Below are 17,018 nucleotides of genomic sequence, written 5' to 3'. Positions count from 1 at the left end.
TTTTTTATTCCTTTTTCTTATAGGATCATGGGAATTTACAGAATCATGGGAACTACAGAAAGGGAACTGAGAGGTCATCTTATCGAATCCCCTCATTTTACAATAAATGTTTGTTGAATGAATTTTATGGATAAGGATGAGCCCAGAGAATTAGCAGTCACACAAAGAGGGAGTAGTAGAGCGGAATTTTGGACCCCAAATTTCTGAGTCATGATTCAGCTCTTTTCCCAGTACAAGAGGATGACAGTGAGCCTTATCTTCCACTGAAACAAATTAGAAATTATCTTTTTTAATGTTCTCAAGTGTTCTCTTTTTCTAGAAAACTTTCAAGAATTCACTTTGACATCGAATATGAGAGAAGAAAAGAAAGGCAGAAAAAGCCAAAAAAAAAAAAAAAGCAAGCAAAACAGGCATCCCCTTTCTCTGAAATGGAGTTATTTCCCCAGATAGTCCACTTCACAATGCAGTTATGGAATCTGGCAGTCCCTTCACCAGTCTCCAAAACAACATCAAACAGAATGAACTCAGAGTTATAATATATAGATTCCATGGCATAAAAGAGAAATAACTATTCAAAATGAAGAATCCTTTTTTATCTTCTTTAGACAATGAGTTACCTCTTCATAGCTCTTCATATGTTTGAATTCAATGCAAGCAGATATTGACTGAATACCTATTATAGGCAAAGGTAGAGTATGCAGAGATGAAGAAGACCAAGTCCCTACCCTAGAAGAGCATACAGCTTCCCAAGAGACTTTATCTTCCACATAGTATATCCTAAAACATTTCAAGGGCACTGCCAGTCTGTAGGTAAACATAATCACTGGAAATATAAACATCATTGGCATCCATTGGTCCATAGATTGGTATTGAATATCATGCAAGGCAACTTAGGTGAACCCAGAAGCTACCCTTTAAGAAACTAGTATGTCATCAAAGAGATTTGGAATAAACATCAGTTATTCATTTGGTTCAGCCTTAAAGCCATTGAATGGGAAAAATTCAGGGCAGATGGTCATCTATTCTCTGGGGACAAATGCCTTGAGCCCCCTCTATAGCCCATTTCAGTACTTTGTCACTTTGAAAGTCAAGAGTTCATACTAATACCCAACTCAAATCTGGCCTTGATTTAACTTAAGCCCATTTCCTTTGTCTTCTGTTGACATAGAAATCAATGATGGGAGATGAGGGGAACTTCATTCTCATGAATAAATAGACATAATTTTATTGAGCCTACTATGTGCAAGGTACTAAGGATACAAAAATATTCCCTACCCTCAAGGAGTTTACAGACCATCAGGAGAAACAACATGTACATATATAAGCATAAGCAAAATAAATAAAAGGTCTTTTTTTTGGGAGGGGAAAGCCCTTCTCACATTTGGATTTAATTCAACATTAACATTTATTAAGTTTCTAATATATGCAGCAAATTTTGTGGAGTGTGGTGGAGATATGGGCAAGACATGGGTATCTAGTAAGGAGGGATGACAGATACATAATTATTACAATAAAAGGTAGAATGTTCTTAATGTTATAGAAGAGCTATAGAAGCATAGCAGAGAAAGAGATTACTTTTGAATGTCAGGAACAGTGAAGGCTTCATAGAAGAGATGGCATTTCATCTTAATCACAGAATTTCAGGGTCAGAAGGGAGCCCAAAAACTGCCTAGTAAAACTCATACCTTAAAAGATGCAACATTCTTGAAGAATATACTAGATTTCATTAGTTTGAAATTGGGGGCAGAGCAGAGAATTCAAGGTTGCAGCAAACAACCCATTTGGGAAACAGTGAATAGACCACTTTCTCTAGAACGTTTAAACTTAAATGTCTTATTTAAACTCAAGTCTTCTTTACACTCTTGAAAAAATTATTAAAGCCTCCCACCCCAAAGAGCTTTTATTTATCTGGGTTAAATCTATTGACATTTACTATATTAGAAAGTCAAATGTTAAAGGCAGAGTGGAGATGGCAGAGTTTAGGCAACAACTTAGCTGAACTTTCCCAACATTCCTCTCCAAACAATTTAAAAATAACACCTCAAATAAAATTCTGGGATGGCAAAATCAACAAAAGGGTGGGGAATTGCCTGCCTAAAATAATGTTGACAGAGATTCAGGATAGTGTTCAACCTGGAGCGCAGCAGCTTCAGAAGCTCTTAGCCCACAAATACTGAGGGTTAGCGAACTATTGTGAGAAAAAATATTAAAGGGGATCCTTTGGTGACACCTCCCTCAAACACTCAGAGTATTTCCAATATACAATTCTAGGTTGCAATTCAAAGGTAAAGAGACACACAAGTACTTGTAGCTACAGAGAAGCAGGGACCCTGGTCACAGTTCTAGGGTAGAGAAGAGTACTTGTGTTCACTCGCAATGGACCTGTTCTCTAAGGCAAAAAGAAACACTAGCCTTTGTGGCCACTGGAAAGTATGGGACTTTATCATGGTTCCAATGCCAAGAGGAGTGCCTGTACTTGTGGCTACTGTGGAAGTAGATCCGTTGCTGGGTAAAGACCAGATAACAGACCAGGAGAGCAATGACCTCTCCTGTCCTTGGACCATAACACTTGAAATACACTAAAAACTTAAGATCTTCAGAACTAGCTCTGAAAATAGCAGCATAAAAACCTGAAGCTTGAGACAGTGCACCCTCTACCTCAAGAACAGAGTTCAGCTTTAACATAAAAGTCAAGAAATAGGCTGGGAAAATATGAAAACAAACAAAAAAAAGCATCTGACCATAAAAATCTACAATGGTGACAGGGAAGATCAAGACACAAACTCAGAAAAAGACAATGATGTCAAAAGAGCTATGAGGGAAACCTTGAAGAAAAAATGTGAACTGAACATAAGCCCAATAGACATTCCTGGAAGAGGTCAAAAAGGATCTTTTAAATCCAATAAGAGTGGTAGAGGAAACATTGAGGGGAGATGAGAGTAGTGCAAGAAAATTATGAAAAAAAAGAGCCAATAGCTCAGTAAAAGAAGCACCAAAAAAATACTGAAGAAAATAAAACCTTAAAAACAGACATGGCCAAGTGAAAAAAAGAGATACAAGAGTTCACTAAAGAAAATAATTCCTTAAAAATTAGTAGAGAGTAGTGATGGGCAAACTTTTTAAAGAGGGGGGCCAAAGGAAAGGAAATGCTCATCAGTCAGTCTTTTTCTAAGGCAACTCTTTCAAAGTTTCATTGCATTGTATCCTACTCATTGTATTCGTCAGATTATGAATAATATCTCCCAGTCAGATAGAATATTTCAGGGGGCCACATCAGGTCCATGGGCCATAGTTTGCCCATCACTGGTAGAGAGCAAGTAAAAGCTATTGTCTACATGAGATATTAAAGAATAATCAAAATAAAAAGAATTTTTAAAATAAAAACATGAAATATCTCATTGGAAAAATAACTGATCTAGAAGACAGGTCAAGGAGGAATAATTTAAGAAGTATTGGATCAACTGAAAGCCATGATTTAAAAAAAATACCTAAACATTATACTTCAAGAAATTATCATGGAAAAGTACCCTAATATCCTCGAACTAGAGGGTAAAATAGAAATTGAAAGAATCCATTGGCCACCACCTTTAAGAGATCCAAAAAATGAAAACCCTCAAGAATATTATAGTTCAATTCCAGAACTCTCAGGTCCAAGAGAAAATATTGTAAGCAGCCAGAAAAAAATAATGCAAATATTATGGTGTCATAGTCAGGATCATACAAAATTCAGTAGCTCCCTCCTTAAAGAAGCAGAGGGTTTGTAATATGATATCCCAGAAGGAAAGGAAGCTAGGATTATAACCAGGAATGATCTACCCAGAAAAACTGAGCATAATCCTTCAGGGGAAAATGAATTTTATGAAATAGAATACTTTTAAGCATTTCTAATGAAAAAAATAGAACTGAACTGAAAAATTTGACTTTCAATACAAGTCTCAAAGAGAAGTATTCTTAATTTAATAATACTTAAATTATTACGGTAAACATAAATGAGAAATCATTAGAAACTCAATAAGGTTAGACCATTTATATTCCTATATAGGAAAATGATGCTTGTTATTGCTAGGAACTTTTTATTATTAAAGCAATTAGAAAGAGTATACATAGACAGAAGGCACAAGTATGAGTTGCTCATGATGGGATTATTTTTAAAAAATTAAGGGGTGAGAAAAAGAGTTGTATTGGCAGAAGGAGAAAGGAAGAGGAAGAATGGGAAATTATCTCATAAAAGAAACATGTAAAGAAAAGCTTTTACAATGGAGGGGAAATGGGTGTGCAACATTTGAACTTTGCTCTCATTGGAATTGACTCAAAGAGGGAATAGCATACACACTCAGTTGGAGGTGGGGAATGGGACAAGAGAAGGGAGTATGGCAGATAGAGGGAAGCAGTAGTCAAAAGCAAAACAGACTTTTGGGGAAGGATTGGGTAAAAAGAGAAACAAAAAAAGGATAAATGGTAGTGGGGGGTGGAGAGAAGGGAGGAAAATACACAGTAATCATAACTGAATTTGAACGAACTGAACTCATCCATAAAATGGAGGCAGATAGCAGAATGAATAATAAACCAGAATTCAACAATATGTTGTTTATGAGAAACACACTAGAAACAGAGAGACCCACTCAAAAAATAAAAATAAGGGGCTGAAGAAAAATATATTATACTACAGCTGAGATAAAAAGAAAAAAACAGGAGTAGCAGTCATGACCTTAGACAAAGCAAAAGCAAAAATAGACCTAATTAAAAGTGATAAACAAGGAAAGTATCTTTTGCTAAAAGGCACCATAGACAATATATATCAATAATAAAAATATATGCAATAAGTGGCAAAGTATCCAGACTCTTAAAAGAGAGTTAAATAAGTTATTGGAGGAAGTAGATAGTAAAAGTATAATAATGGAGGACCTCATTTTTCCTTTCTTGGAACTAGATAAAGCTAACCACAAGATAAATAATAAATAAGAAGATGAATAAAATTTGATTAAAGTAGATATAACAGATTTGTAGAGAAAATTGAATGGGAATGAAAGGAAATTACCCTTTTCTCAGCTGTACATGGCACCATCATAAAAATTGACCATGTATTAGGGAATTAAAAACCTCATAACCAAATATAGAAAATTAAACGAACCATCTCCAGATGATAATTCAGTAAAAGTTACATTCAATAAAAGATTATAGAATTATAGATTAAAAATTAATTGGAAGGGAGCAGCTGGGTAGCTCAGTGGATTGAGAGCCAGGCCTGGAGACAGGAGGTCCTAGGTTCAAATCTGGCCTTAGACACTTCCCAGCTGTGTGACCTTGGGCAAGTCACTTGACCCCCATTGCCTACCCTTACCACTCTTCCACCAAGGAACTAATGCACAGAAGTTAAGGGTTTAAAAATATAAAAAAAAATTAATTGGAAATGAAATAATCCTAAGAAATGAATGAGTCAAAGGTCAATTCATAGAAACAATCAATAAGTTCATTAAAGAGAATAAAACACTGAGACAACATATGAAAATTTATGGAATACAACCAAAGCAGTATTTAAGGGGAAATTTATATCTCTAAACACTGACATCAATAAACTAGAGAAAGAGCAGATCAATGTATTGGTCATACAATGAGGAAACAAAATTATCCCTCTTTGCAGATGATATGATGGTTTACTTAGAGAATTAATTAAAAACTAGTTGAAAACAGAAGAAAAACAATTGCTTGATTACATGGGTCGATGGGGATATGATTGGGGTCGTAGACTCTAAATAACCACCCTAATGCAAATATCAATAATATGGAAATAGATCTTGATCAATGATACATGTAAAACCTAGTGGAACTACTCTTTGGCTATGGGAGGGGGTTGGAAGGAGGGGAGGGAAAGAACATAAATCATGTAAGCATGGAAAAATATTCTAAATCAATTAATTAAATATAATTTTTCAAATAAAAAACTAGTTGAAATAATGAATAACTTAAGCAAAGTTCTAGGATGTAAAATAAACTCACATAAATTTTCAGCATTTCTATGCATTACCAACAAAGTCCAGCAAGAAGAGATAGAAAAATAAATTCCTCAGCAGGCAATATAAAATATTTGTACCAAAAATACAAGCTTTTGGGGCAAGAACTCAAAATATAACAAAAATTCCTGAGAAAACAGGATGGTAATTTGGCAGAAACTAGGCATAAACCAACATCTGACAAAGTATAACAAAATAAGGTGAAAAATAGGTATGTTATTTGGATATAAAGAGTGATATCATAAACAAATTAGGGGAGTATGGAAATTTTTATCTGTCAGATCTATAGATAAAGGAAGAATTTATGACAAATCAGAGATATAGAGGATCATGGGAAGTAAAAGAGATAATTTTGATTACATTAAATTAAAAAGGATTTTGCAAAAACAAAACTGATACATCCAAGATCAGAAGGAAAACAGAAAACTGGTAAAAAAAATTATAGCAAGTTTCTCTGGTTTCTCTTATTTCTCAAATATATGGAGAACTAAGTCAAATTTATAAGAATATGAGTCATTCCCCAATTGATAAATGGTCAAAGAATAGAACAGGCAGTTTTCATAAGAAGAAATCAAAGTTATTTATAGTCATATGAAAAAATGCTCCCAATAACTATTGATTAGAGAAATGCAACTTAAAACAACTCTGAGGTACTACCTCACACCTATCAGATTGACTAATATGACGGAAAAGGAAAATGACAAATATTGGAGGAGATGTGAAAAGACTGAGACACAAATGCACAGTTTATGGAGTTGTAAACTGATCAACTATTCTGCAGAACAATTTGGAATTATACTCAAAGGGCAACAAAACTGCTCATTCCATACCCTTTGACCCAGTAACATCACTACCAGGTTTGCATCCTAAAAAGATCAAAGGAAAAGGTTTTATATGTTAAAAAATATTTAAAGAACCTCTTTTTATGATGGCAAAGAATTGAAGATTGAAGGGATACTCAATTCCACAATTGGGGAATGACTGAACAAGTTATAGTATATGATTGTGATGGAATACTACTGTGCTGTAAGGAATGATGAATTGGAGGATTTCTATATGAACTGGAAGAACCTCCAGAAACTGATGTAGAGTGAAATGAGCAGAACCAAGAGAACATTGCACACAGACAGTGAAACACTGTGGAAGCATACAATGTAATGGACTTTGCTAATACATAATAATCCCAAGAGACTTATGAGAAAATGCTATCCACATTGAGAGAAAGAACTATGGGAGTAGAAACGCAGAAGCAAAACAAATCACTTACCATTTGTTTATATGGATATATGATTTGGGGTTTTGGTTTTAAGAGATTGCTCTATTAAAAAATGAATAATATGGAAATAGGTATAAGTAATAACATTTGTATAACCCAGTGGAAGTACTTATTGGATCTGAGAGCTGGCAGAATGGGTGATAGGAGTGGGATAGGAGAAGGAAATAGAGAACAGCAAGGAGACCAACTAAAAGTCTATTCCAATGTTCTAGATCAGAGGCAATGAAGGCCAGAAAATTCATCAGAGGCAATGAATGGCAATTGGAATAGAATAAGGGAAAAAAGAAAAGAGGAATGAAATTAACCCACAGTTTTCCCTTCTCTAAGCTAACCAATCTTAATCTGTTTAGCTTTTCCTAGGAATTTCTATTTTCAAAAAAATTTGTGTTTGCTCCCCTTCCCTGGACCCTTTCCAATTTCTTCCCATTTGTTTTACATCATGGTGATCTAAACTAAACCCAGGCTAATGGACATTTCTCCAAAGCAGACACTATTTGTGTCCCTGCTTTATTCACTTCAACCAGTACAATTAGATTTTGGCAGGACTTCAAATAAGCACTTAATTTCTGACAGGTTGCCCCAGGTTGGCTGCTATCAATCTCCTCTATAAAACATGATTAATACTGGACGGGCTACTACCCTTTCCTGGGCTTCTCTATCCCTACTGTCAACTTAAATTGAAGCAACCAGCTAGCGAATGATGGAATTTGATCCTCAGCCTGTCTGTTCAAACCAAAACGGCTACTGTCCCATGTCTTTTAAGATTCGATTCTTTCCAGCCTTGAGTATGGCTCAAAATTCTATAACACAGAGATACTACTGAGAGATCAAAAGCCCTTTTTCCATTAAAAAAGAACACAAAAGCAATTGTTTTTGGTTTTGGCCTATTTGCTCTCAGTTAATAGAATTAAAAAAAATTTTTTTGTTACTATTATAAGGCCATTTTCATTATTGCTACCCTAAAGGAAATGATTTAGGGTAGTTATAGATCCCACAGTCAGGTTCCATGAGGGGTTCACCTAAAATCCTTTTCTCTGAAGCCTTTAAAAAGTAGGTGGCTATTTGTGGGCTCATATATCTCAGACTATAAGGGCCTCCCTTCAGGGGCCAGGTAGTCTGCCTCCTCCATTTTACAAATGAGGAAACTGAAGCCCAGAGAGACTAAGTGACTTGCCCAAAGATATCCAGGTAGTACCAGAGATAGTATGAACACAGATTCTCTGACTACAGAGCCATTCCTCTTTCCACTGGACCACACTGCCTCCTAATCTAATTAAAACAATATAACATATAACTATATGAAGAAAGAAGAATTAGCCTGATGACATCTTGAAGATTGTCCAGCCTTGACATTCTCTGCATTTCTCCTCCATCCATTCTGCAAAGGAAAAACAGTCAGGAAATGTATTTAGTCATATTTTAAAGAAATGTATATTCAAGACTGTTGATTCAACAGAGAAGGTAAAAAATACCTTGACTTTTATCCTTCTTCCATCTGAAAGAAGAATATTCCAGCACCGCCATCACCATCACCACCTCAAAGAGCATCATTATAAGAGGGTATAGAATCATGCTTTCTAAAATTATTTTAAACATAGGACTGATATTCACAGATTCAGAACCAGAATGGATCTCAGAAACTATGGAGGCCAAAATCCTCATTTTATCAATGAGAAAACTGGTCGTGGATATTACGTGAGTTGACCAAAGTCGTATAGGTAGTTAACATAAGAGACAGGATTTAAACCTAGGTCCTCTGACTGAGTGTTTTTTCCATCATATCATTTTAGATATATTCAAGCTAGTTAATGGGAAAGAAGATAGATTGAGAAGGAAAAGAACAGTCATATATATTAGCTCTGGTCTATGACAGTGAATATTCAAAATAAAACATCAAGATGGAAGCAAATAATTATTTTAATAAAAATGAAAAGCACAGTCCCAGTTTCTAGTACCAAAACTATAACTATTTCCTAGGGAAAGTAGCATGAAAGTAACTCAGCTGAGCAATGAGGGGAAGCAATCCAGGTACTTAATGATCATGGTAAGGAAAAAAGAACCTAGGACTCCAGCATGAGTTTGCTGGTAAGAAGACCTCTGGGTTGTGGGGAATGAAGGTGTAGAGGGTATATTAAGGGAAGGAGCTCACCCCAACATGTCAAAGAACTACTGGGGTTATCAATAACTTCTATCAGTATCCAGAGGCAAAGCCCCATTCATCTAACCTTAGTTATAGCTCTTTCTGGTACTATACCCCTTTAACCATCATATTCCCTTGCCACCGGACATAGGGCTCCCCTTCTATTTCTTTTTCTTCTCTTAATTGCTACTGCTAGTGTTTCTAGTACAATATCAAATAATAGAGGTGGTAATAGGCATTCTTGTTTTATGCCTGATATTATTGGGAAGGCTTCTAATTTGTCCCCATTACAGATGATTCTTGCTGATGATTTTAAATATATATTCTTTATTATTTTGAGGAATAGTCCTTCTATTCCTATACTTTCTAGTGTTTTCAATAGGAATGAGTGTTATATTTTGTCAAAAGCTTTTTCTGCATCTATTGAGATAATCATGTGATTTCTGTTGGTTTGATTATTGATATGGTCTATTATGTGGATGGTTTTCCTAATATTGAACCATCTTTGCATTCCTGATTTAAATCTCACCTGATCATAGTGAATAATCCTTGTGATCACTTACTGGAGTCTTTTCGCCAGTATTTTATTTAAGATTTTTGCATCTATGTTCATTAGGGAGATTGGTCTGTAGTTTTCTTTCTCTGTTTTTGGTCTGCCTGGCTTTGGAATCAGTACCATATTTGTGTCATAAAAAGAATTTGATAAGACTCCTTCTTTGCTTATTTTGTCAAATAATTTGTATAGTATTGGGATTATTCATTCTTTAAATGTTTGATAGAATTCATTTGTGAATCCAGCTGGCCCCCCACAGGACTTCCAGGACACTATCAAGGACCAGGAAGTTTAAGATGAAAATTTTGGCAGGCCCAAGTAAAAGGTCTGAAAGCTTGATGGATGTGTGACCTCTCTGTGAGGCTGGACCAGATGACCTCCAAATGGTCTTTTGACTTTTTGTTGTTTTTATAGGATTTTCATGCAATAGGAGTTCCCAGACAGAAATGTCTATTTCAACAGAAACTTCCAAAAGTTGAGAGTCATGCTCAGTGTTTTTTAAATTGTTATATAGATCCTTGGTACTTGGGATTCTCTTTCTTTCTTCTCATGGCCCTCATCCCACTCTGAATACCTGAAAGGTAACAGAGTCTGACAATTGGAGGTAGGAACTCTAGATATCATTATTTCCATTTTACAAATAAGGACATCGAGACTCAGAAAGATTAAATGACTTGCCTATGGCAAATAACTAATAAGCATGGAGATTTTGAAGCTCAGTCTTCCTTACTCCAAGCTCCATCATGCTACCCATTCAATGCTGTATGATATGTCATGCTATTAGGTATCATGTTTAAGAGTTAGTACACCCCCAGAGCTGCCTGACTAGCCACTGGGAGAGTTATTTAGGACCTGAGGGAAGCTGGCATTTGTTCATACCAGTAGGCATTAAAAAAAGGATCCAGGTGTGTATACATTAATTGACTTTCTCAGGGTTGCTCTATTGGTTGGAAAGCTAGCACAGGTGTGAAAGTCTCTCCTTTACCTTCTCCATGCCAAATTACCTGAGCCCAATTGGGAATGACTGCAAAGTTCTTTTAGAATTACAGAGAAGATTCAAATGAGTAAATTATCCTGAATGTATGCTAAGATTTTTTTCTTGTTAACTCATTAAAGCAAGAGAGGTTTTAATGGCTAGGAAACATATCCTAAATCCTCTGTCCATTATGATAGGACATTAGGATGGAGAGAAGCCATAGAGATGGAAGCAGGGGATCTGAGTCTGAATCTCAGCTTCTTTATGAGTTTGGGATTGTGGGTTCTCTAAACCTTTGTTTCCACATCCATAAAATGAAAGGTTTGTACCAAGAAGGGTTCTTAACCTGGGGTTCATGGACTTAAAAAAACAACTTTGTTCATAACTACATTTTAATACAATTGATTTCCCTTGAAATTCCATGTATTTTATTTCAAGAATTTAAAAACATTATTCTGAGAGGATATCCATTGGCTTCATGAGACTGTCAAATGGGTCCATGGCACAATAAAAGTTAAAAATCCTGGACTGAAATGTCTTTAATTCTACATTACTTACATTACCAAAGTCTTTCTTTACACATCTACTAGTGAAGTATTACAGACATGAGTTTCCCAGGTAAGTCTAGCCTTGGCTCACCAGATCTCCTCCAGAATACCAACCAAAGCCCTATAAAACTCACTGGGGGCAATCATCCCCCAAAGCAACATGATCTTGTTCCTGGGATCCAAATAACCAGTCATAAACTGGTTTTTCTTTTGTAGACATCCCTGCCATGGATGCCAGTTCATTCAGTCCTGGAAACAGGGCCAGTTCAGAGCAAAATTGTAAAGTCAGAAAAGCTTGTCTTCAAGGGCCACTGCCTCCATCCATTCTGTGCTGATTTCCTTCCTCCTTCAAATTTCTCCTCTTGAACTTATTATCTTTTGACTTCATGCAAGTCATTTAACTTCCCTGGGCTTCAGTTTCCTTATCTATAAAATAAAGGAGTTGGTCTAGAGTGGTTTCCAAACTTTTTAGTCCCGGGATACCTTTACTCCCTTAAAAATTATAGAGGCATCCAAAAAGCTTTTGTTTATGTGGGTCATATTGTTGTTCAGTTGTGTCCAATTCTTCTTGACCCCATGTAGGGTTTTCTTGGAAAAGATACTGGAGTGTTTTTCCATTTCCTTCACTAGTTCATTTTATAGATGAGGAAAATGAGGCAAACAATTAAGGGTCACACAGCCAGTAAGTGTCTGAGGCTGGATTTGAACTAAGGTTTTCCTAACTCTAGACTCAGTAGGCCACCTAACTCCCTCCTATGTGGACCATATCTATCTATCTATCTATCTATCTATCTATCTATCTATCTATCTATCTATCTATCTATCTATCTATCTATCTATCTATCTATTTTAAACTCATACCTTCTGTCTTAGCATCAATTCTAAGACAGAAGAGTGGCAAGGGTTAGACAATTGAGGTTAAATGACTAGCCCAGGTCACACTAGACCCTGGTCTAGAACCACACACACAGGGCCTAGAAAAGCTAGGAAGTATCTGAGGCCAAATTTGAACCTAGGACCTCCCATCTCCAGGTCTGACTTTCTATCTACTGCGCTACCTAGCTGCTCCTATACTTATCAACATTTACTGCATTGGAAATTAATATGTCTTAGAGTTATTGTGAAAAGAATTTGTCTCCTGAAAGGGATCCTTAGGAGTCCTTCAACAATATTTTAAGAGTGACTTGTCTAGAAATCCTCTGAGATTCCTTCTAATTCTGAATTGATAATCTAATACATTTATTTGCACAAAGGTGTTAGCAACTTAATTCCTTCCCAGGGAGTATTTGCTCTAGAAAAACTGACTGTAGATACAGGTCAAGCTTTAAGTCCAAGGAATGACTGACTAAGCGTAAGATTTCAGGTACCATTTTGTCACAATCAAATGTAATAGACTTTTCTACTAGCAGCAATGCAATGGCCCAGGACAGTCCTGAAGAACTGGTGAGAAAGATGCTATCCATATCCAGAGGAAGAACTGTGGGAGAAGAAATGCAGAAGAAAAACATAGGATCGATCATGTGGTTGGATGGGAATATAATTGGGGTTTTGATGTTAAAGGATCACTACTGCAACTATGAATACATAGAACTACGTTTTGAACAATGATACATGTATAACCCAGTGGAATTGCTTGTCAGCTTTGGGAAGGAGAAGGAAAGAGTTGGGTTTGGAAGTGGGGATTCATGAATCATGGAACCATGGAAAAATATTCTAAATTTTAAAAAAAATTTCAGCTATCAATAAAAGAAGATCCCTTTTTTAAGGAGAGAGAGGTTCCTGTCTTTAAAGCTTACTTCCATTTCCCTAGATGTTATTTATACTATGACTTCATTTTGATAATAGCTAAGGACAGTTTCACTTGTTCTACAACCTCCATCACCAACCTCCCATCTCAGCCTCTGGCAACTCAGACTGACCATCAGTCTAGAGCCCCCAAACTTGCCTTTCAAACCTGAAGGGATGTGCTGTTCCTAGCACAAAGGACCCTGTTCTCCATGCAATGGAGGGAAAGAATAGGGAGAAATTCCCATGGTTTTCATGACTGGTCTCTCTTGTCTTGCTTCTCCTCATCTTTTGACTGACAGCAGGATGGCTGCAGAATACATTTCAGAGGCTATCAGATCAGTTGTCAAGAAAGGATCCCCAGTTTAATTCTTTAATTTCAGACCACTGTTAGTTATTTGCAAGATCAGGATTGAGGCAGGAGTTCTAATCATATTGCCTGTCAATTCATTTTAGTCTCAATCATTTCTTCTACTTTTATATTCCCAGAACCCGTTTCCTGCTTTTATCCAGGCTGATGGAAAGTCCCTGGAATGGCCTTGAATGATCAAAACTGGCCAGTCTGAGCAGCATGAATATTCATGAATTGGTTCCTTTTCAGTACCTTTCCTTTCTGGGTGACATTCTGACACTTCCATGTTTCCCAAGATTTACTGTTCACCCAAATTCATTAACACTTAATCCTCTAGGAATTGAACTGGGGTGTTATAGGGTAGTATGGAGTTATTCAAGGGGGATAGGGGAAAGAATATGGCTTTAATTGAGTCTCCTTAAATACCATCTCCATATCTCTAGGGAAAGTCAGGGTTATTTCTTATTCAAAGGACTCTACTCTCCCACCCCTCAGGGTCCCTTAAAGATTATCTGTCAAGAGAATGATTCCTGCTAACAACAAAAATTGGAGGTAGGATACGGAGAAACAAAGAAAATAATAATCAAGAAAGAAGTCAACCGACCTACAAACATTTATCAGTTGTCTACTCTATACAGAACGCTTTGCTGGGCATGGGGGGGGTCAGGGTGGTGGTGGCAGATAGGAGAAGTCAGAGCTAGAAAACAAAAGCTTAGATAGCAAATGGCACCTTGACCTAATGTATTTTGGAGTCTAGTAAAGAGATAAGACATATACCGGTTAGTATAGTATATGATATTATAGGATAAATGCATTAGAAAATATAAAAGAAAGTCCACATGTGTTAGAAATGTCATTATCAAAAAGATGATTGAAAGAGGGGCTTTAAAGGTTTTTAAGGATAAGAATTCAACAGGTGATGGGAAGGAGGGAAGCATGGTATTCTAGGCATCAGGAATGTCTTAAACAAAGACAAGGAGAAAGAGTAGTATAGTGTGTTTTGGGAGCTGGTGGAGGAGTCGTGGTTGGGGAAAAAGTAGTCCAGTTTGGTTACTGAAACGAGGTCTGGAGTAGCATGATTATATATAATAAGAGAGCTGAAAGGGACTGTAGAGGCCATCTACCCAGCCAACCCATTCATTTTACAAAAAAGAGAGCTGAAGCCCAGAGAAGTTAATGCAATTAAATGACTTACCCAAGGTCACAAAGGTAATAAATGGAAAAAAAGATAAGGTTGGAAAGGAAGAATGGTATTATATTGTAGAAGGTCTTGAATGTTAAAGAATTTAAATTTTATTCATTAAGGCAATAAGTTATATTTTTTTTTAGGAGAAAAGTGACCAAAGTCTTTTTTCTACACACATACATATATATGAAAGAAAGAAGTGACAAGACAAGGTATACTTACATATGTGTGTGTGTGTGTATGTATATATATACATATATATATATACATATATATATGTTTGTATGTGTATGAAAGGTTAGTTTGCCCAGGGCTGATGAGGGAGAAAGGCAGGGTGGGATGAGAGAAGAGGAAATGGTAAGACCTGTGAATAAATAGTTCTGCCTTCTGAAGGAGGAAACCCCCAAAACCTGAAAATCATCAGAGTGATATCAAGGCCCAAGCAAAGTAGTAATTAAAGGCTCCTGTGTAGTTGGAACTACATGGAGAAGTCAGAGCTAGAAAAGTCAGAGCTATTCTGTCACAGTGAGGTGGGGGAAGGTGGAAGCCAGAGTTCCTAGGGTCTAAGGATGTGACAGCAGAGATTGATGGTACCAGGGAATCCCCACACAGAGCTGACTGATGGAGTCCATGGCCTATTTCCAGCCATGGTCCTGATGGGATTATAGTAACACTTCCCTGGGGGCAGGGTTGATGGAAGTGACTATGTATAAGTCTCCCCTAGAAGTATAGATGGGGCTTAGCCTGTAAATCTCCTGCCTTCTGGATGGTAATTCCCATTTAAATCCCCTCCACAGCCCTGACAGGAAGATACCAAGTCAATCCTTTGTGAAGCAGTTCAGTCAGGAGTGACCGCATCCAGCAAATCTCACTGCCCACCCTGAGAGAGTAGCAATCATTTCAGTGTCTTGTGCATTGGTGATGAGGGTTGTGGGTGACTTGGCAGCTCAGAGTCCAGAGCTCCCTCCCCTCTGCTCCCCACCCCCATCATAAGCCTTACCTCTGGCTCTCAGGGAATCACTGTGTTCTTTCCCTGTTAGCCTAAGGGTGAACAAGGTTTACCTGGTATCTGGTATCTCCATGTTACACTCTACAGTGAAAGTGATGGCAGCAATGCAATGATCCAGGATATTTCTGAGGGACTTAGGAGAAAGAACACCATCCACATCCAGAGAAAGAACTGTGGAAGCAGAAATACAGAAGAAAAACAACTGCTTGAACACATGGGTTGATAGGGATATGATTGGGGATGCAGACTCTAAATGATCACTCCAGTGCAAATATCAATAACATGAAAATAGGCTTTGATCAATGACACATGTAAACCCAATGGAACTGCTCCTTGGCTATGGGAGGGAAGGGAAAGAACATGATTCATGTAACTATGGGAAAATACTCTAAATTAATTAAATAAATAAATAACACTTAAAAAAAGTGACTGCAGAAAAGCTTTGGTCATGGGGACGTTGATCACAGATTTATCATCAAGACAACCAATTTCCTACTCTTTTCTCAGTCTGGGTCTCTATTCTCCTTTTATTACTACACAGAAGGTGACTATTTCCTAATTTTAGATCAAAGCATTATCACGAACAATTTTGTGCCATCACAGGGGATGGAAGAAAGGAAAGAAGAAAGGAGGGAGGGACGGAAGGAAGGAAGGAAGGAAGGGAGAAAGAAAGGAGGGAGGGAGGGAAGAAATGAATGGAAGGGAAGAAGGACTTGAGGAAACAAAGAAGGGTGAGGGGATGGAGGAAGAAAAGTTATTGTCAATACAAACAGACCTGAAACATGTCTTGCTTCATACTTCAGTCCCCAGCAGACCAGACCTGAGCCATCTCAAGCTGGGGACATGCAAAAAAGTACCTCCCATGGCTTCCTCCAAATAAATACTGGATTCGTTTCTTTACTAATCCAGAGAAATCATTCCTTTAAAAAAAAACAACAGACTTACTAACTTCTGAGAAGAGTTTAAGAAAAAAAAAGAACTCTGCAGAACAAAACAAACCAAAACAGGAGTTGTTTGAGTGGGATGAAGAGTAGGAGGAGAGGGGCAAGGAAAATGATATAAAATGTTCCCACTCTACTATTATGAAGCTCTATTCAGGCAGAGATCTCCAGAGAGAGTACAAATGCTCATTAATCCTGTCAGCATTTGTGGGAGAGGAGCATTCTACTCTATTCACACTCC

The sequence above is a fragment of the Gracilinanus agilis genome, chromosome 3, assembly GCF_016433145.1.
Source record: "Gracilinanus agilis isolate LMUSP501 chromosome 3, AgileGrace, whole genome shotgun sequence".
Taxonomy (NCBI): Eukaryota; Metazoa; Chordata; class Mammalia; order Didelphimorphia; family Didelphidae; genus Gracilinanus; species Gracilinanus agilis.
The sequence above is the reverse complement of the archived record's forward strand: the minus strand, read 5'-3'. Positions refer to the sequence as shown.